Here is a 22,569-nt window from a genome sequence, read left to right on the forward strand (position 1 = left end):
TGGGGTGGGGATTTTAATTGCTTGTTATGTAAGCAGGGTGAACTTGGAATATGTGGTACAAACCTCGAAAAGGAAATACCTTTATCTCATTTTGACCATAGTAACTGTGGGAATTTGTTAAATAAAACCATTTTCTCATGTGATCTGTCGTTTGCAAACAAGGCATGCCAACCTGAGGTGAATTTTTGCCGAACATTTTGTGGAAGATGCTCAATGTCTATTATAGATTTCATATTAATATCAGCCAGACACAGCAATGAAGTGGCCAACTTTAGAACTTTAGAAATAGCACTGAGTGATCATTATCCCCAAACTATAGAAGTGGTAAATTCTAACTTCAGGTATGATAAGGGTAATTTATAAAGGGATCCGGTAGATAATATAGTTCTCCAGAGGCACAATGGTTATGCTTTGAAATGGATAAAAATAATCCCGGATGACTTCATAAAAAAATAATTAAGCCGTGTAAAACAAGCTTTGACATATGTCTTGACATAGATTCCCAGAATACCGTATCGATTGAACATTTCCCAAAAGTAAATTGCCAGATCATAAAGAGTTTATGGGTTGACTGTAAAACTTGGAAAAAAACAGGAGATTAGGTGGTTCGAAAAACCCTGTATAATAGCACACACTAACTTAAAGCAGTCCCTAAAAAACCTTCTGCGTGATTGTGAGCTAATTAAATAGTAAGGCATATAAAAATGCACTAAAGGAAAGAAAGGAATCCATAAAGATGGAAGCATGGGAATCACTCTGTGAAGCATCTGAGAGTAAGGATACAGCGGCATTTTGGAAGGTAGTCAATGCACCGCCTTTTGAGGAGCAAGGTAAGGCAAGTATAGAGATCGCCATTACAGGTCCAGAATGGGTAAAGCATTATGAAAGTTTATATAGTAATGTAGAAAGGGATGATGAAACTGGATTAATAGTAACCCAGGATAAGATATTGTAATTAGTAACATGTTTGATCTCAAAGTAACATTAAATGAGGTAATTGCTGGAATAGATGTTTGCATGGGGGGAAAAGCCCCAGGCCCCGATGGGTTTCCTGTTGATATGTATAAGCACTACCTGCCTCTATGGGCCCCTATCCTCACCAAACTTTTTAACGCAGTATGTACTGAAGGAATATTATCCTCCTGGTACGAGTCAACTATAATTCCAATTTTTAAAGAAGGGGATAGATTAAGTTGTGCATGCTATCGCCCGATATCCCTGCTTGACTCCACAATTAAGATTTTTGGGAGGGTCATTCTGAACAGACTACAGGTCTGGGCTGAGGATCAGGCTATATTGAGTGATCTACAATATGGGTTTAGGCAACATCTAGGGACCATAGAACAGGGACTTAATTTACACATCATTTTAGACAAGTATACAAAAGCAAGGGAAAACCCCCTGTACTTAACTTTTGTCGATTTGTCATCTGCCTTCGACTGCGTTTCGCATAATAAGCTGTGGCAGATTCTAGAAAATTTGAAGGTGCATAAAAATATAATTAACTTCTTGAGAGAATTATATAGGGGTGCACAGGCCACAGTAAGATATGGTAGGGAGGGGGAATGCACTACACTCTTCAAAATTGAAAGAGGCGTACGACAAGGGTGCGTATTAGCCCCTTTCTATTTTTAATTTTCATTAGCAACTTGGAAAAGGTCTTACTTGGAGAATGTCGGGATATGCCCCTTATTGGTAAAAGATCAATACCCGGCCTTTTATATGCGGATGACGCAGTTCTGATGGCCCGAACCCCACTAGCTATGCAGCAGATGATTAATTATTTCACTACCTTCATGGCTAGTTTAGATTTGATGGTACATTCCTCAAAAACATTTTGCATGAACTGTGGGCCTGGGGGTTTAAAGAACAAGAAACGTATGTTCATAAATCTTAAACCCCTGTAATTTACGTCAGCATTTCCTTACCTGGGCATATTGTTTACACAGAATGGTGAATGGAACACAACAATTAAAGCTTTCAAACTCTTGTTCGCCAAATCAATTATGGCTGTTGATCATTTTGCGAGGAAGATTGGAAAAAAAATGATTGTGGAACTTTTAAAAATATATAGAGCAACAAGTGTAGCTATAGCAACGTATGGCGCTGGCATTTGGGGCTATGCCAACGTCAAGTCTTTACAACTAGTAGAAAATTCCTTTATGCGTTTCCTCCTTGCAGCCCCTGATAGCGATGCTACACTTAATTGCCATATGGAGTTAGGACAACCCTATATCGAGGATATAATTAGATGTCAACCAGTACTTCTTTGGCATCGGGTGTGGACAACGGAGGAGTGCGTTTTTAACCGTGTAATTTTGAAAGATGCTTTGCTGATTGAAAAAAGTAGAAAAATAAGATGGTTGGCCTACATTGAATTCTTTCTTAGGGAGATTGGACATAGGGATTACTTTGATGATCCTAATGTAATGTCGTCCATTACCAGAAAAGAACTAAAACGACAATGCATGACATATTTAGAGGAGAAAAGATATGATGTAGAAATGAAGAAAAGTACAGTAATACTGCATCAATTAACTATTATCTCATGTGAAATCCAACTATACTTAAAACTGGATATGAAAGCATTTGATAGGTTTTTATTAATCCGTTTTAGAATGAACATTTTACATAGATTAATTAGTCATCCAAAAATAAATGATTGGACTAAAGAATTAAAAAAATGTCCATGTGATGAATTGTTGACACAGTCGGATATGCATATCTTATTATTTTGTACATTTTATACTGCCCAAAGGAAAAAATCGATTGTGCCCCTTTTGAGAACGATGGGATTTAACCAGTGTCGCCTAGCTTTTCTGGCCATACAAAAACTAGATAATGTTTTAACCATTGCATGTGTATCAACTTTAAAAAAAAATGTTTTTAGATCCTGTAAACCAATTTCCAATAATGTATGATATCAATTTGAAGTGCATATATGTATGATGTTCTTCTTATGAAATATATTTATCTGTAATTTCAAATTGTGCTTTTATGGATATTTATGCTCAATATCCGAATAAAGAAAGAAATTGATTGAACTCAAGACTGCTTACAATACTTAGTGTGTATCTAAGTGCATATGTAGAATCATTGCACTGTTGAATCTGTTACTCTTCAGTTCAAAAATTTATAACATGTTTAATACCTCTACACACCAATTATGCATTGGAAGCACATGCTTTTTGAAAACAGTTACATCCATTTGCTGTACACAGGTTGTACTAAAAAGGTAGAAAAGTAATATGGGTGTTACTTGCCACTATATAAACTATAAAACAAAGCAACACAGTAACTGGATTATGTCATCAGTGATGTCATCAATGATGTCATTGGAAATGTAATGAGTGATGTCATAAATTATGTCATAGAACATGTCATGAGTGATTTAATATGTGAGTTCATAAGCGGTGCATGATGGGGAGCAAATTATAGTCAGCTTCACTAACTATAACTGGTGAATTTCTGTGATTTATTTAGTTTAAAACTTTCTCCTTATTACCAACATATTCACCTAACAACAATGATACTTTAATCTTTGGTATTTCAGTCAAAATATATATACACATACACACATACATGTTAATTTTGTATTGCTATTATAAAGTTAAATACTTTTGAATATATATAGGAAGGAGCAGGTACGTGAGAGGGAGCGAGGAACCCGGGAAGGTTCCCATTTCAGGCCGGCCTACTGGGAGGAAGGCACAAGACAAGGCCCAGAACTCCAGTCGCTACACGCAGCCATGGACTCCCCAGGTACATCCAGTAGGGAGGAAGGAAGTCCAGTTCCCGCCCAAGAATACGGGCGGGAAGAGAGACAAGCACCAGGAAGCCCCCCAAACGCCGTCACGCAGCAGAACCCAGTCCCACGAAACGCGGAAAGAATGAGTGCGCAGTCGTCCTCTCTCACCAATCTGGTCCTGTTCTTACCCAAGAAAGGCGAACCAACGATGCCATGGGAGGACTGGAAGAGGTATTTTCTGAATTACCTATCGGCCCTGGAAGAAGAGAGCGAAGGGACATACTCGAGCTCCCGGAGGAAGAAGATACTCCTGCACAACCTAGGCCCAGAGGGGATCAGAGTGTATGACAACTTAGTGAAGAAGATCCAGCCTTCCACGGACACAGATGAGTTCCAACACGCGATCGAGGATCTAGACTTGCACTACCAACCCGTGGTATGTGTAGCCATAGACAGATGTAATTTCTTCCAGAGGAAAAAGGACGGCGGAGAATCGGTCGATGAGTATGTTGCGGCGTTACAGAAGCTGGCAGTGACCTGCAAATTTGGGACGCTACATGACGAACTGATCAGGGATCAGATCATAATGAACACATCCAACACAGCTATCCAAGAAAAGTTGTGGGTAAACGGCAATGCTCCGCTCAAAGAAGTGCTGGCGATGGTGAAGAAGGTGGAACTGTCGAAGAGGTGCGCAGATGCAGCGAGGAAGGAGACGATCAGCAGGATGACAGTATGCAAAGTCACGGAAGTGAACAGGCCGGCCAAGACCCAACAGACAGGTCCAGCCAACACATGACCCCAGAAGAGGTACCCCCCAAGAGTAGAAGGAGGACAAAGGCCTAAGTGGAACAACACGGAACAATGTTACCGGTGTGAAGCTCAACGCATGCAGGCAATGACAAAGGCTGCCCAGCCTTCAGGGCAAAATTCTCGTGCTGCGGCATCATGGGTCACTATGAAAAAGTGTGCCGCTGCTGACCCAAGAAAGCAGAAGTGAAGTACGTAGCCCAAGATGGTGAAGAAGGAGAAGGAACACAAGAGGAAGGAGTAGAGGAGGAAGAAGTCTTGTGTATAGACGACCAAGTCATGGGGATCAACTGTACGGGCTCTAAGAAGCCAGTACTGCGAATGAGGATTGGAGGAGTAGAAATTGACATAGTGGCGGACTCAGGTTCCCCTTACATGATAATTCAATGTACAGTGTGGGAGACTTCCAAGCCGAGACGAAGGCCAGCCTAAGTCCCCCAGACATACGACCTGTCACATACACAGGCAAACCCATACCCATGGTGGGGTATTGTCCTCTCAGGTTCGAGTTCAAAGGACGTAAGGTGGACGGCAAGCTGTACGTAGCCGAAAAGGGACCTTCGGTCCTGAGATTGATGGATCAAGGAGCCCCGGGTATTCAGCTTAACCCAGGAGGAATCGACAAAGTGCTAATGACCGACACAGAACAAGAATATAAGGCGGACGCCTGGAGGAGAGAATACCCGGAGGTCTTCAAGGGAACAATAGGTCGGATGACCAAATTCACACACAAGATACGCGTGAAGGAAGGAGCACGTCCGGTGAGCCACAAGGTTCGCAACATTCCTTTCAGGAGCAGGGAAGCGGTACAAGAAGAACTAAGACACCTGGAAAGGAGTGGCATAATAGAGGCAATAGAAAGCGCTGAATGGCTTGCACCCCTCGTCGTGGCACGGAAACCCAACGGGAATGTGCCATGTGCTGACCTCAGGGAACTAAACAAAAACATATGGGTAGACAAGTTCCCTCTACCCAAGATCAACGAGATGCTATCGAAAATGAAGGAATTAAAGTGGTTCTCCACACTCTCTTTCACATACCACCAAATAGCACTACATCCCTCCTGCAGTCACTTAACATCCTTCATAACTCCATTCGGGTGCTATATTCCTGAGGATGCCGTTCAGACTAGCATCAGCAGCCGCAGTGTTTCAAAAATTAATGCACAAGTTATTCAAAAAAGGAAGATGGAGTACAGTACTTCCAGGATGATAACCTCGTAATGGGGAAGTCTAAGAGCGACCACGACACAAAGATAAACACAGTGTTGTCCATACTGGAAAAAATGGGCTCACGGCGGAATGGGTGAAATGTAAGTTCGGTATGAGATCAGTGACATACCTGGGCCACGAAGTAAGCTAGAAGGGAATAGAACCGGAGAGAGCTAACGTGGCAGCCATCAAAGATGCACCAACACCAATGAGGAAGGAGGACATTCGCTCGTTGTTAGGGATGGCAGAATTCTACAGTAAGTTCATACCGCATTTCGCATCCAAGACTCACCACCTGAGGCAACTACTGAAAGAGAAAAACGTAAATGGTCCAGCAAGGAACAAGAGGATTGCGAAGCCTTGAAACAAGAGATCTGTCAGGCAGTACCCCTCAAGGGATTCGACCAAGATGCCCTGTCCATACTGACCACTGACGCAAGCGACAAAGGATTAGGTGCTGTATTGATGCAGAGGTCGCGAGAGGGAGAAATCTCCACGGTCAGCTTTGCCTCAAGGTCGTTAGTGCCCAACGAAGAAAAGTTCAGCATAATTGAAAAAGAGATGCTGGCAGTGGTATGGGCCATGGAGCGCTTTAGGCAGTTCTTCTGGGGTTTCAGATTCCTACTTCGCACGGACCACAAGCCACTAGTAAAGGTCCTCCCCTCCAGCGGACATGCCCATGCGACACCCCGCATAGCAAAGATGACTTTGAGATTACTAGACTATGTATACGAAGTAGAATACATTCCAGGAAATAGGAACTGAGTGGCTGACTTTTTAAGCAGAGCGGCGGCAATGGAAAGAGCGGAAGACCAAGAACCCTCCGGATGGGAAGGCTACATGGTGGCGTTCACACAAGACCATGAAATGGTAATCAGCGAGAAGGAATGGGAGGAGGCGTACACCCAAGATGAAGCATTGGAGGCAGTAAAAGACTACGTGACTCATGGGTGGCTGGACAAGAGACATCTCGACAATAGTCTGAGGAAGTTCGAGAGGAATTGTCAATAGGAGACAACCCAACATTCTCACTGAGAGGGGACAAGGTAGTCCCTCCGCAAAACTTGGTGGAACACCTCCTAACTATACTCCACGAGGTACACCTCGGCATTGTGAAGACCAAAGCCAGGGCAAAGAAAGCGTACTGGTGGCCCGCCATGGATAGCCAAGTAGAAAGACACGTACGATCATGCGAACCGTGCAGCAGGGCAGACAAAACACAGATCCTGCTGAGACCACCCTTGGGGAAGTTCACTGTCCCCTCAAGCCCATGGGAAATGTTATCAGTGGACATCTTAGGACCCATCCTAAATATAAATGGAGTGCCGAAATATGTCATAGACATAGACCGGTATTCCTAGTGGCTGGAGGTGGAAGTGTGAGAGACAGTGGACACAGAAGCAGTGCTTTCATTCTTGACCTCGACATTTGTGAGGGAAGGGATCCCAAGGTGACCACCTGTGACAATGGACCACAATTTGTATCCACGAAATGGGATGCTTTTATGGTCCAAAACGGAAGAGAAGTAAAACATACCCCAATATACCACCCAGTGGGGAACGGATTAGGAGAAAGATTCAACAGAGTAATAATGGGGTCAGTGGAGGCCGCGATCAGTGCTGGACAAGATTGGGAGAAGGAGCTCCTGAAGATGTTGTGGGCATACCGCATCACTCCAGCCAGCACGGGGTACAGCCCTTTCAGAATACTGCAAGGGTGATATCCCTTCACGAAAGACAATCTGGCATGGAAACATCTAATAGTCCAGAGTAAGTGGTCTCCAGCGGTGGTACGTAGGAACATGGAAAGAGCACAAACCTTGTACTCTGAACATTAGAACAAATGGTGGAATGTCCGTGAAGTATCCCTAGAAAAGGACGAGTGGATAAGAGTGAAGCAGGCGGTGCGGAAGAAGAAGGGCAACAGCAAGTTCACACCACCGTTGCAAGTGGTAGAACCATATGCCAGATCGGCTCTACTCAGCGATGGCAAAGTGTGGTCGCAAGACAGGATGGCAAGGTGCGGTAAAATTCTAAAGTGGGAGATTCCGGAAGAGCCGAGTCAGCTAAGAGAGGAGAACGGAGAAGAGCCGGGACTCGGAGCAAATGAGGAACAGGACGTGTCAGGGGATCAACCGCAGTGGGTAAGCGAAGGAGATCTACACCACCGGGAAGAAGAAGAAGAAGTCGGAAGAACCAACCCACCGACGCCAAGGTGTCAAGTTAGTGAAAGACTCTGTAGGGAACCGAGAATGGCCACTTATTAAGTGGGCGGAAGCCCTTCCAGGATCCAAGGCGATAACACCGGCTCGGACCCAGTGAGAAGAAGGTCTGGCAGAGCGGTAAAGCCCCCCAAGAGATTCGAAGACTTCGACATGGATATCAAGTAAGACTGTTCCTTTCCCTAACCCATGACCCCCGCTCCTGGACTGAGATTGCATGTCAGAAAGTGCATTGTGCGGATGTTAAAGGGGGGAGATATGTGGTGAAGGTCTAGTGGTTAGCGGGGCGGGCGCCACAGGTGGAAATGGAAGTGCAGCCATTTTGGAGCGAGCCGCGACTTCCGAGCCTGATGGACGCTCACCCCGGCGCTCTTTAATAAAAGTGAATTAAACGCACTATATTGGCTCAGCGTGCTAATTACTGCAGTAAGGCACACTCTATATCAGTGAGTTAAATACATTATTATTAAAATAAACAAATAAAGGTTTACTTACCCACTGCTCCTCTTCTTCTCCGCAGTCAGTGACTTCTCCAGCAAAATTAGCAGGCTCCCAGAGACTCATTCAACTCCCCATCTTCCAACCCTGGCGATGCTCTCATACTGCTAGCACCAGGATTAGCTGAAGTGTGCTGTTTCGACGCTCCTTCAGGCCTTGGAGGCCTGTGCTTGCTTTCCACCCAGCTGTGTGAGACAGCACTGGTTGGAGTGTTTAAAGTGCTCATGTATCACAAGACAGCCAGCCAAATTGATATGCACACTTTAAGCTGAAGTGCACACTGTCCCTCCAAGCTGCTGGCCCGCCCTCTCTGACTCAACAGCTGCCAGAATGAATAATAAAATGGTAGAAAATGTGTTTTATTACCATCTTATTTTTCATGTTTACTTCATTTTCAGCAGAGGAGCAACGCTCCTCCACCTTCATGCAGGCACTGCCACTGTATTGTGCTTGCTCATCTTGAAAGGGGGCGTTTGTCTTTTTTATATTTGGCAGATTAAACTGTTCATATATTAAACTCAGATGCGCCGGCCAGCTCTATTTTTGAAAAATGTTACAATGTGATTAATGTAATACACTTCAAGGGACCTGTTATCACTTTAATCCCCTCATGTGATGGAATATCGGTAGGATCCCTGGCTGCTGTCCACTTGGCCGGTCAGCGGTGCGCAACGAGTGCATCATGCACGGACGTTAGTGACACTCTGGGTCAAAAAGAGCACTTGAGTTGCCATTGAATGCCCCGTTAGGCCTACCAGCTCAAGACTTGGACTGGATTGAGAAAGTGCTTTGCAGGACTTCACAAGTAACTTTTATTGCCTTTGACTGTACTGCCAAGCTTGCCCTCATAAAAACTAGACAGGAGTGACAAAGTGATTTGGCTTTCGCAGGGCTTCACATGTAAAGTCTCTCTGTAAAAGTGTGAAATACTACTTCACAGAGTATGTAATAGATACTGTGGCCAAAGTCTGACTTCGACATTTCAGTAAACACAGAGAATCAGTTTTAAAATAAGGAATAACAGTGAAGAAATACAATCATGATAATTCAAATTGAAAGATTGATACTAATACATTTATTATTTTGTATTATGCTTTCACAAATGGTAAACCTATAATAGACAATCCATAATGATGAAATGCCATTGTAACATCCTTAACTATGACACTAACTGTAATCCAAACACTTAGGGGTGGACCACACTGGCCAGTATCCAGCTGCAACATGAGCTCCCATTGAGAAATAGGAGTATGCGACCGAACAGTGGGCCTGATTTTGATGCCAGTCGGAGTCTCCTATTGTGGCCGAAGCAGGACCGCCCAACTAGAAGACAGTGGTCCCACTGCCAGCATTACCATGCAACCGCCTTCACAGCGGTTGTAATGTGTATATTTTGCATTGCGGCATGAGCTGCTGGCTGCTGCACACACCACATAACAATTATACACATTTAAAACATCCCTCCACGTAGTTCAGGGATGTTTATGGGGGCACCATAGGTGCCCCCCAGGGTCATTGGCGAAGGCTAGGGGGAAGCGGGCCCTGTTAGGGGCCCCCAAAGCCACTTTCCAATTGCCTTTTCATGGCTGTTAAACCGCCATGAAAGATGAGGCGGAATGGGACATCCTAATCCCTACAGTGGTACCTGAGCAGGCACTGTGTTTGCAGGGAATAGGATTCCAGCCGCCACCCTGACATGATCCTTGATGTTGGACATGGCGGTCTTACCCCCTGACAGCTGAGCTACAACTGCATGCATTCTAATTTGTCAGTCGGATCCAATGGGCTGGATGGACAGACTGATGGTTGCGGCCCCACCGCCATCATAACAGACCCAGTGTTCGGTCGCATTGTAATTTGCTGGTCAGGACCGCCAACTGGAGGTCGGTCTGTTCCAGGACCGAGAGTCCATCCAACATCGTAATCAGGCCCTTGCCCATTCTTGAAACTTAATACAGCCAAACAATCATGTTCACTCTTATCCTAATGCTAACTCCAGAGCTAACCTTAACACTAACCTTGAGGCTAAATAATCCTATCATTACCCCATATTTTAGCCCTAACCATGACCCAAAACCTAACCATAACACTTATCTCTACCCTTACCTAACCTAATTTGATGTCTAACCCTAAATCTATCCATATGTGTAACTCCTACTCTTAATCGAAGCTCAATTGCACATCAAATTCTATCATTTACTTTTTTAGTTAATACCATTTTGGCTTACAAGAAAACCAACAGTTTAGTTACATTAAAGGTTTACGTCTTTATTTTAACCTACATTAAAACATAGCTTTCACTGTTCTTGATTTTAAGATTCTTAATTTTAATTTCTTTAATATATTTCTTTAATTCAACATATTCATATTCAAGTACTGGGTCTCAGACCCTCTCAAATCACTCAAATCAGAAACCTCTTGACTTACAACTGTCACAAGAACTGCTTCGCTGCATCAAGGACTGACATTCTGCTGGACTGCTGACTTGGAATTTATGTTATTATTTATTTTATAGCACAGCTAATAACCTAAGGTGTCTAGGTGCCGTGAGATAAAAACAGTACTAAAATATTAAAAAATTCAAAATATAACAGAAGTTATGCCTTAAAAAGCCAAGTCTTCAGACCCTTCATGAAAGAGATACGGTCAGGTTAGTTTTTAAGTCTGTATGGCAACTGATTCCACAGTCTGGTAGTGATGTTGAAAAAACTTTTGCCACCCCAGTTAGAAAGTTGTAATTCAGGGACCTCCACCAACATATGTGAAGAGGACCGCAGCATTCTGGTTGGTGTGTACCAGCGAAAGCGGGCAATTAGATATACAGGGCCCTGGTTGTGCAGACCCTAAAGGCAATGCAAAGTGCCTTAAAATTGATCAGTTTTCCTACTGGAAGCCAATGTAGAGCATTGAGGGCCGCCTTTGCAGAAGAGTAGTTTGGTAATCTAAAGAGCAAACAGGCGGCCACATTCTGTATACCCTGCAGTTTGACAAGGAGAGCTTTGTTAATTCCAATCAGAAGGCCGTTGCAATACTCCAGCCTCAATAGGACTAGTGCAGAGACCACTGTTTTCTGCAGGTCCAGTGGTATGAAAGAGAAGATTTTCCTCGGGACCTTCAGAGAATAGCAGCTAGCTGAGGTAATCGCATTCACATGGTGGGAGAAGGACAGGGTTGTGTCAAAGACGACTCCCAGATTTTTTGCCTTGGATACAGGATTGGGGAGAGGGCCTAATTCCGTAGGACTCCAGTCTGAAGACCAGAGGGAAACATCTCTGCAAAAAAGAAGAACCTCCATCATATTCGAGTTCAACTTAAGACAATTCTCTGACATCCATCTACTCACCTGTCGCATACAGGTGTGAAATTTATGAAGTGTGTTTCGGGACTTATCTGAAATGGACACTATAATCTGGGTGTCATCAGCATATGACACCATAGCAAATCCATAGGCTTTGATAAGCCTGGACAGGGGGACCACATATAGATGAAAAAGAATCGGGCTCAGGGACGAACCCTGTGGAACCCCCACTGAAGATTGAAATTTTGGGAGCTAAGGCCATCCATTTCCACAAATTGTTCCCGGTCCGAGAGGAAGGATTTAACCAGTGATAAGGCAGCACCAGTAATGCCTATTTCTTAGAGGCGATGCATTAGGAGGCTATGATCCATCGTGTTGAACGCAGCCGAAAGATCCAGCAGGATCAGTGCTGCCATGCCTCCCTTATCTACAGTGCGCCTGATTTCTTCTGACGCCATGATCAGTGCAAGCTCGATGCTATGTCCATGGATAAATGAAGTAAATTCTTGGTTTATATATTTTTCAAGAAGTTTTACCGCTAATGGCAGGCAAGCAATGGGACAATAGTTGCCTGGGTCTGTTTTATACAAGTTGTTTTTTTAAGTGGTAGAATTGAGGTCTTTTTCTATTTTTTAGGGAAAATATCGGTTTTAAGAACAAGATTAAATATCTCTGTAAGATGGCAGGCTACTGGCTCAATCGCAGTGAGGGCATTATTATGTTAGGAGGGCATGGGTCCAAAGGTGAGCCGGATTTGGGGGCAGAAAGAAGTTTGCTGGCCTGTTCATGCTTTATAGGTGGAAACTCGGAAAGATGTGCAGAGTCAGGGCTTCTGGGGTTATTAGGAACATAGAGAACCAAACTTTCTGCATCAGAAGTTGGAACCAGAGGGTGAAAGATAGAAGAAACACTAGCGTCCTGTACCTCCCCTATACCCACATCATGGAGTAAAGACTGTGTGATAGTATCAGCTCCAGGTTGCGCTGTAAACTTGTCATAAATACAGCAAACCTTACTGCTAAAGGTGGTAGCCAAGGTATCGCAAAAGGCTTGATCCAGTGTTTTATCTTTGTGAACTTGCACTAGGCTGAGTTTTTGGATTGTAGCAAACAGTTCTTTAGAATTATTTTTAGCTTTTTCAATTTTTTCTGTAAAGTACTTAATTTGTGCGGTGTGGATCATTCCTTTGTACTGGGTTAGTAATTCCCTGTAGTGCTCTATTTCCTTTATATCCAGCCCCTTTCTTGCCTGCAACAATGTCTTTTAAGAAGTCTAAGCTCCTGTGAAAACCAGGGTTCGTGGGTGCTGTCCTCGTGATTTTCCCAGCTTTTTGAGGAGTTGTTGCTAGAACTGAGGACCCAATCCAATTGTGGTACTCTATGGCTGTTCTCTCTGGATCTAGGGGTATGAGTGGTCTGCTCAGGCTAAGTTGAGTATTAAACAAGATTTTGTCTAGGCGATGCCATAGGTAGCGCATGTGTCTTCTAATAAGTGGTGGCCTTTTATCAACAGTAGGAGGCAGTGTGAGAGTTAGCATAACTACTGCATGGTGCGACCACAGTAATTGCAAGATAAATTCAAATTTCAGGAATGGACAGTCTGAAACAACAGTATCCAGTAGGTGTCCAGCTCTATGGGTGGGACCTATAATCAGCTTTGCCAAACCTACACTGGTTAGAAGGACCATAAGGGCAATCAAGTCTTTATCCTGTTGGTTATCTAAATTAAAGTTAAAGTCCCCAAGAATGGTGTAGTCCTGGAAATTGACTTTGTGTTCGAGTAACTGCCCCAGGGTTTGAAGAAAGTTAACCCTGGGTCCAGGGGAGTGATAGATGAACATTACATTTTAGGAGTACATGTGATTGATAGCTATTTGAAAGGAAAGCACTTCACAATTAGCTCCGGTAGAAATCTCATTGAAGGAGGCTTTCATATGGTTCCTTCCTATAAACAATCGCTAGCCCACCCCCTTTTTTCCTCTGCGATCTTTCCTAGTAATGGAGAAGCATGGCGGGATAGCCACCGCCAGGTTGTGCCCTGAAGTCTCATCTGCCCAGGTTTCTACGACAAACAAAATGTCGAGGTTCTGCTCTTCATCATAGTTCGCAAATTCAAACTTATGTTTCACAAGTGAGCGTGCGTTGATAAGAGCACATTGAAGCCTAGACTGGGCCTTGTGAAGAATACCGGTGTATGTGCTTTAGATGTTAGAAAGCATTTACTTACATGTAAGGCATTTCTGAGGGTCTGTGCTTTTTTACACAATTGAAACCTGGACCTAGGCAGAGCGGTATAATGGTAGAAAAAGCCAGCAGATTGTCTTGGGAGTAAGAAAACATACTTGCAGGCAGGATCTTAAGAAAAACCGGCAGCGTGGCTGGCGCTGAGCGCCGGCCTAGCGCTGACAGGTGCATACTGGTTTGCCTTTGGCACGCCTCTGTGCGCCAGCTGCACGTCCGAGCAGATTAACTAGTGTGGCTGGCTCAGTCTGTGTTTGAAAAGGTAGACCGTCGACCGTTCAAAATGGCGGCCGTCAATGTAGCTGTCACCCTCTCCCCGCCCAACTCTCTCCACACAGGTACACAGTCAAAATATCGAGTTGATAATATCGAATTGCCATAATATCGAGTCCTAAAAGTCGAAGGTAAGAAATATCGACAACCAAAATATCGACGTTGAAAATATCGATTTATGTGTGTGTGAATAATATCGAAGACATTAATTTCGAAACCTGTAATATCGAAGCTCAAAATAGCGATAGGCAAAAATATTGATATTTAAAAGTGATGTTTTAAAGTATGTTAAGTAATGATATAGTAAAATGTTGTCTATATATAATGTAATTTATAAATATAATTTAAATAATTTTAGTTATAAGTTTAGGAGCGGGATGTAGAGTTTATAGGGGATAAGGGTGGGTAGTGTTTTAAAAAAGTATAGTGTAATTATAGAATAAGAAATTTCGAATTTTATTCAAAATTTAAAAATTTCGAAAATTATAATAAATATTTGTAAATTGCGGAATTGTATAGAAAATTATTGATTAATGTTTAATTTTTTGTATAGTTTTTTCATGTATTTAGTAAAAAACTATTGTAAATATATATGTATTATTAAATATTTAATAAAGAAATGTAGAAATTTTTTAGGAGCGGGATGTAGAGTTTATAGGGGATAAGGGTGGGTAGTGTTTTAAAAAAGTATAGTGTAATTATAGAATAATAAATTTCGAATTTTATGCAAAAATTCAAATTTTCGAAATTTATAATAATTATTCGTAAATTGCGAAATTGTATAGAAATTTATGGATTAGTGTTTAATGTTTGTTATAGTTTTTTTGTGTATTTAGTGAAAAGTATTGTAATTATAAATGTAGTATTAAATTTATAAATAATAAATTACGTATAATTTTAGGAGCAGGATGTAGAGTTTATAGGGGATAAGGGTGGGTAGTTTTTTTTAAAAGTATAGTGTAATTATAGAATAATAAATTTTGAATTTTATTCAAAAATTCAAAATTTCGAAATTTATAATAATTATTCGTAAATTGCGAAATTGTATAGAAATTTATGGATTAGTGTTTAATGTTTCGTATCGTTTTTTGTGTATTTAGTGAAAAGTATTGTAATTATAAATGTAGTATTAAATTTTTAAAAATTAACTTATGTATAATTTTAGGAGCAGGATGTAGAGTTTATAGGGGATAAGGGTGGGTAGTGTTTTAAAAAATAGTAGTGTAAAAATAGTATTATAAATTTCGCAATTCATATAAATTTATAAAACACAAAATTTTATAATTAATATCGATTTTCGCCTAGTATTTTTGAAAACAAATTTAGTTTGTACAATGTTTTGTACTGCATTATTTGTTAAGTATAAAAAGTGATTAGATATATAAAATCTGTATTAATTTATAGTTATATAAATTATGTAAAATTTTTAGGAGTGTCATGTAGAGTTAATAGGGGATAAGGGTGGGTAGTTTATTAAAAATTTAGAGTGAAAAAAATTATTTTAGAAATTTCGCAACTAGAAAATTTATAAAGAAATTAGAAAATGTAAAAAATAAATTCACATTGTGCGATATATGACATAACAATAATGATTTATGTATAAAGTTTGATAGTGTGACATTGGGTATATAGTGGGTATATTTATGAAAGTAATCTTGCCTTTATAAGGTAAAAAGGAAAAATGTATTGTTCAATTGAAAAAATGTATAAATAGAAATTTGTCATATAAATTTTGTAAAATAGAAATAAATATGTATTTAATAAATATTTAAATTGTGTAACTGGGTATATAGTGGATAAAAACGGATATTGTTAGAAATAGTATGTTAGTTCATACAAAATTTGAAAAGTATATTAATTATGGAAAGTGTGTAGCAATTAACTGCATTAACTGTTAATTGGATGCAATTACTCGATTTAAATGGTGATTGGAGTAGGAATAGTAAAATATTAATGTTTAATGTCAGCACTTATCCTAATTAAATGGTGATTGGAGTTTGAATAGTACATTATTAAGGTTTATTGTCCAGCACATACCAAAATTAAATGGTGATTGGAGTTGGAATAGTAAATTAAATAGGTTCTGTGTCCAGCACTTACTCTAATTAAATGGTAATTGGAGTTGGAATAGTATATTAAATATGTTCTGTGTCCAGCACTTACCCTAATTAAATGGTAATTGGAGTTGTAATAGTAAATTAAATATGTTCTGTGTCCAGCACTTACCCTAATTAAATGGTGATTGGATTTGGAATAGTAAATTTAATAGGTTCTGTGTCCAGCACTTACCCTAATTAAATGGTGATTGGAGTTGGAATAGTAAATTAAATAGGTTCTGTGTCCAGCACTTACCCTAATTAAATGGTGATTGGAGTTGGAATAGTAAATGAAATAAGTTCTGTGTCCAGCACTTACCTAAATTAAATGGTGATTGGAGTTGGAATAGTAAATTAAATAGGTTCTGTGTCCAGCACTTACCCAAATTAAATGGTGATTGTAGTTGGAATATTAAATTTCCAAGGTTTAGTGTCCAGCACTTACCCTAATTAAATGGTGATTGGAGTTGGAATAGTAAATTTTTAAGGTTTAGTGTCCAGCACTTACCCTAATTAAATGGTGATTGGAGTTGGAATAGTAAATTAAATAGGTTCTGTGTCCAGCACTTACCCTAATTAAATGGTGATTGGAGTTGGAATAGTAAATTATTAAGGTTTAGTGTCCAGCACTTACCCTAATTAAATGGTGATTGGAGTTGGAATAGTAAATTACATACGTTCTGTGTCCAGCACTCACCCTAATGAAATGGTGATTGGAGTTGGAATAGTAATTTATTAAGGTTTACTGTCCAGCACTTACCCTAATTAAATGGTGATTGGAGTTGGAATAGTAAATAAAATAAGTTCTGTGTCCAGCACTTACCCTAATTAAATGTTGATTGGAGTTGGAATAGTAATTTATTAAGGTTTAGTGTCCAGCACTTACCCTAATTAAATGGTGATTGGAGTTGGAATACTAAATAAAATAAGTTCTGTGTCCAGCACTTACCCTAATTAAATGTTGATTGGAGTTGGAATAGTAAATTATTAAGGTTTAGTGTCCAGCACTTACCCTAATTAAATGGTGATTGGAGTTGGAATAGTAAATTACATACGTTCTGTGTCCAGCACTTACCCTAATGAAATGGTGATTGGAGTTGGAATAGTAATTTATTAAGGTTTAGTGTCCAGCACTTACCCTAATTAAATGGTGATTGGAGTTGGAATAGTAAATAAAATAGGTTCTGTGTCCAGCACTTACCCTAATTAAATGTTGATTGGAGTTGGAATTGTAATTTATTAAGGTTTAGTGTCCAGCACTTACCCTAATTAAATGGTGATTGGAGTTGGAATAGTAAATAAAATAGGTTCTGTGTCCAGCACTTACCCTAATTAAATGTTGATTGGAGTTGGAATAGTAAATTATTAAGGTTTAGTGTCCAGCACTTACCCTAATTAAATGGTGATTGGAGTTGGAATAGTAAATTTAATAGGTAATGTGTCCAGCACTTACCCTAAATAAATTGTGATTGGAGTTGGAATAGTAAATTAAATAGGTTCTGTGTCCAGCACTTACCCTAATTAAATGGTAATTGGAGTTGGAATAGTAAATTAAATATGTTCTGTTTCCAGCACTTACCCTAATTAAATGGTGATTGGAGTTGGAATAGTAAATTAAATAGGTTCTGTGTCCAGCACTTACCCTAATTAAATGCTAATTGGAGTTGGAATAGTAAATTAAATAGGTTCTGTGTCCAGCACTTACCCTAATTAAATGGTAATTGTAGTTGGAATAGTAAATTAAATAGGTTCTGTGTCCAGCACTTACCCTAATTAAATGGTGATTGGAGTTGGAATAGTAAATTAAATAGGTTCTGAGTCCAGCACTTACTCAAATTAAATGGTGATTGGAGTTGGAATAGTAAATTTTTAGGGTTTAGTGTCCAGCACTTACCCTAATTAAATGGTGATTGGAGTTGGAATAGTACATTTTTAAGGTTTAGTGTCCAGCACTTACCCTAATTAAATGGTGATTGGAGTTGGAATAGTAAATTACATAGGTTCTGTGTCCAGCACTTACCCTAATTAAATGGTGATTGGAGTTGGAATAGTAAATATTAAGGTTTAGTGTCCAGCACTTACCCTAATTAAATGGTGATTGGAGTTGGAATAGTAAATTACATACGTTCTGTGTCCAGCACTTACCCTAATGAAATGGTGATTGGAGTTGGAATAGTAATTTATTAAGGTTTACTGTCCAGCACTTACCCTAAATAAAAGGTGATTGGAGTTGGAATAGTAAATTATTAAGGTTTAGTGTCCAGCACTTACCCTAATTAAATGGTGATTGGGGTTGGAATAGTAAATTACATACGTTCTGTGTCCAGCACTTACCCTAATGAAATGGTGATTGGAGTTGGAATAGTAATTTATTAAGGTTTAGTGTCCAGCACTTACCCTAATTAAATGGTGATTGGAGTTGGAATAGTAAATAAAATAGGTTCTGTGTCCAGCACTTACCCTAATTAAATGTTGATTGGAGTTGGAATACTAAATTATTAAGGTTTAGTGTCCAGCACTTATCCTAATTAAATGGTGATTGGAGTTGGAATAGTAAATTACATACGTTCTGTGTCCAGCACTTACCCTAATGAAATGGTGATTGGAGTTGGAATAGTAGTTTATTAAGGTTTACTGTCCAGCACTCACCCTAATTAAATGGTGATTGGAGTTGGAATAGTAAATAAAATAGGTTCTGTGTCCAGCACTTACCCTAATTAAATGTTGATTGGAGTTGGAATAGTAATTTATTAAGGTTTAGTGTCCAGCACTTACCCTAATTAAATGGTGATTGGAGTTGGAATAGTAAATAAAATAGGTTCTGTGTCCAGCACTTACCCTAATTAAATGTTGATTGGAGTTGGAATAGTAATTTATTAAGGTTTAGTGTCCAGCACTTACCCTAATTAAATGGTGATTGGAGTTGGAATAGTAAATTTAATAGGTAATGTGTCCAGCACTTACCCTAAATAAATTGTGATTGGAGTTGGAATAGTAAATTAAATAGGTTCTGTGTCCAGCACTTACCCTAATTAAATGGTAATTGGAGTTGGAATAGTAAATTAAATATGTTCTGTTTCCAGCACTTACCCTAATTAAATGGTGATTGGAGTTGGAATAGTAAATTAAATAGGTTCTGTGTCCAGCACTTACCCTAATTAAATGTTAATTGGAGTTGGAATAGTAAATTAAATAGGTTCTGTGTCCAGCACTTACCCTAATTAAATGGTAATTGTAGTTGGAATAGTAAATTAAATAGGTTCTGTGTCCAGCACTTACCCTAATTAAATGGTGATTGGAGTTGGAATAGTAAATTAAATAGGTTCTGTGTCCAGCACTTACTCAAATTAAATGGTGATTGGAGTTGGAATAGTACATTTTTAGGGTTTAGTGTCCAGCACTTACCCTAATTAAATGGTGATTGGAGTTGGAATAGTACATTTTTAAGGTTTAGTGTCCAGCACTTACCCTAATTAAATGGTGATTGGAGTTGGAATAGTAAATTACATAGGTTCTGTGTCCAGCACTTACCCTAATTAAATGGTGATTGGAGTTGGAATAGTAAATATTAAGGTTTAGTGTCCAGCACTTACCCTAATTAAATGGTGATTGGAGTTGGAATAGTAAATTACATATGTTCTGTGTCCAGCACTTACCCTAATGAAATGGTGATTGGAGTTGGAATAGTAATTTATTAAGGTTTACTGTCCAGCACTTACCCTAATTAAAAGGTGATTGGAGTTGGAATAGTAAATTATTAAGGTTTAGTGTCCAGCACTTACCCTAATTAAATGGTGATTGGGGTTGGAATAGTAAATTACATACGTTCTGTGTCCAGCACTTACCCTAATGAAATGGTGATTGGAGTTGGAATAGTAATTTATTAAGGTTTAGTGTCCAGCACTTACCCTAATTAAATGGTGATTGGAGTTGGAATAGTAAATAAAATAGGTTCTGTGTCCAGCACTTACCCTAATTAAATGTTGATTGGAGTTGGAATACTAAATTATTAAGGTTTAGTGTCCAGCACTTATCCTAATTAAATGGTGATTGGAGTTGGAATAGTAAATTACATACGTTCTGTGTCCAGCACTTACCCTAATGAAATGGTGATTGGAGTTGGAATAGTAGTTTATTAAGGTTTACTGTCCAGCACTCACCCTAATTAAATGGTGATTGGAGTTGGAATAGTAAATAAAATAGGTTCTGTGTCCAGCACTTACCCTAATTAAATGTTGATTGGAGTTGGAATAGTAATTTATTAAGGTTTAGTGTCCAGCACTTACCCTAATTAAATGGTGATTGGAGTTGGAATAGTAAATAAAATAGGTTCTGTGTCCAGCACTTACCCTAATTAAATGTTGATTGGAGTTGGAATAGTAATTTATTAAGGTTTAGTGTCCAGCACTTACCCTAATTAAATGGTGATTGGAGTTGGAATAGTAAATTACATACGTTCGGTGTCCAGCACTTACCCTAATTAAATGGTGATTGGAGTTGGAATAGTAAATTAAATAGGTTCTGTGTCCAGCACTTACCCTAATTAAATGGTGATTGGAGTTGGAATAGTAAATTATTAAGGTTTAGTGTCCAGCACTTACCCTAATTAAATGGTGATTGGAGTTGGAATAGTAAATTATTAAGGTTTAGTGTCCAGCACTTACCCTAATTAAATGGTGATTGGAGTTGGAATAGTAAAATATTAAGGTTTAGTGTCCAGCACTTGCCCTAATTAAATGGTGATTGGAGTTGGAATAGTAAATTATTAAGGTTTAGTGTCCAGCACTTACCCTAATTAAATGGTGATTGGAGTTGGAATATTAAATTAAATAGGTTCTCTGTCCAGCACTTACCCTAATTAAATGGTAATTGGAGTTGGAATAGTAAATTAAATAGGCTCTGTGTCCAGCACTTACCCTAATTTAATGGTGATTGGAGTTGTAATAGTAAATTATTAAGGTTTTGTGTCCAGCACTTACCTAAATTAAATGGTGATTGGAGTAGGAATAGTAAATTAAATAATTATGTGTCCTTCACCTATTTACATTATATGTAGATGTGTGTATGAATAATAACTTATATAGGTTCAGTGTATAGTATGTACTCTAATTACATGTGGTATATACAAATAGATAGAACATTACATTTATAACACTTTTGAAAAAGACATAGAAATGATTTTGCAATAGGTATAAGAAAATAATTACACACATTTTTTGGAAAACAATTTTATTTATTCAACATTTGAAAATAACGACAAGATATAATTTTTATAAAGCAATGTTTAGTATAATTAATACAAAATATAAGGAAAATGTTCTTTAATAAATCACATTTTTGAGTAGTTGTTTCGAAAAGTACTTTTAATTTATAGAGAAAAAATGGTTATTTAACATTATGCAATGTATGATACTATACATACATCTTAAAATTATTATTTCTTAATAAAATATAAAACATGTGTAATGAAAAAAAATATTCACATATTTAAATAAAATATAGTGCTCTACAGATGATGATAATAACACATGAACATCTTTAAAAGTATAATATAATATTAAGAATCTTGATCAAAACATTTAGATCATAATCATGGATTTTTTTAAGTATACAATATTTTTATGTATAATTATTATTATTAATAAATAATTTTTAATAATAATAATTTACACATATTAGTCATATTGTAAAAAAGTTATACATCACAAAAACAAATACAATATTACACATTTTGCAATATACTTATTTTAATAAATATTACATTAAATATTAAAATATTTTAATACTTAATGTAATAAATATTAAAAGTATGTAAAATATACAATAATATTTAGAAAAATAATATATTTATCTCACAATGTAGTATACAAGTTTTTGTACATTATACATAATTTCTAAACATATATATTACAACAATGGACATTCATAATAGTACTTTTCACAGTTAGACATAATTCGGGTCTTTTATTTTGTAACCGCTCTTTGTCTTTTTGCGTTATTTTGGGAAAGGGAAAGTCGCGGTTGGAAGCAGGTTCACGTTTGAGTAGGTAAGATTCTAGTTTTATATTTTTAAAGTCTTTTAACTAAAAATTAAAGGTAGTCCTTTGTTATTTAGGGGTTGGTAATTAAAGTATGACTATTTAGATATTATGGAGTGCACTCAATACGTATTTC

Source organism: Lissotriton vulgaris, chromosome 11 (assembly GCF_964263255.1).
Source record: "Lissotriton vulgaris chromosome 11, aLisVul1.2, whole genome shotgun sequence".
Lineage (NCBI taxonomy): Eukaryota > Metazoa > Chordata > Amphibia > Caudata > Salamandridae > Lissotriton > Lissotriton vulgaris.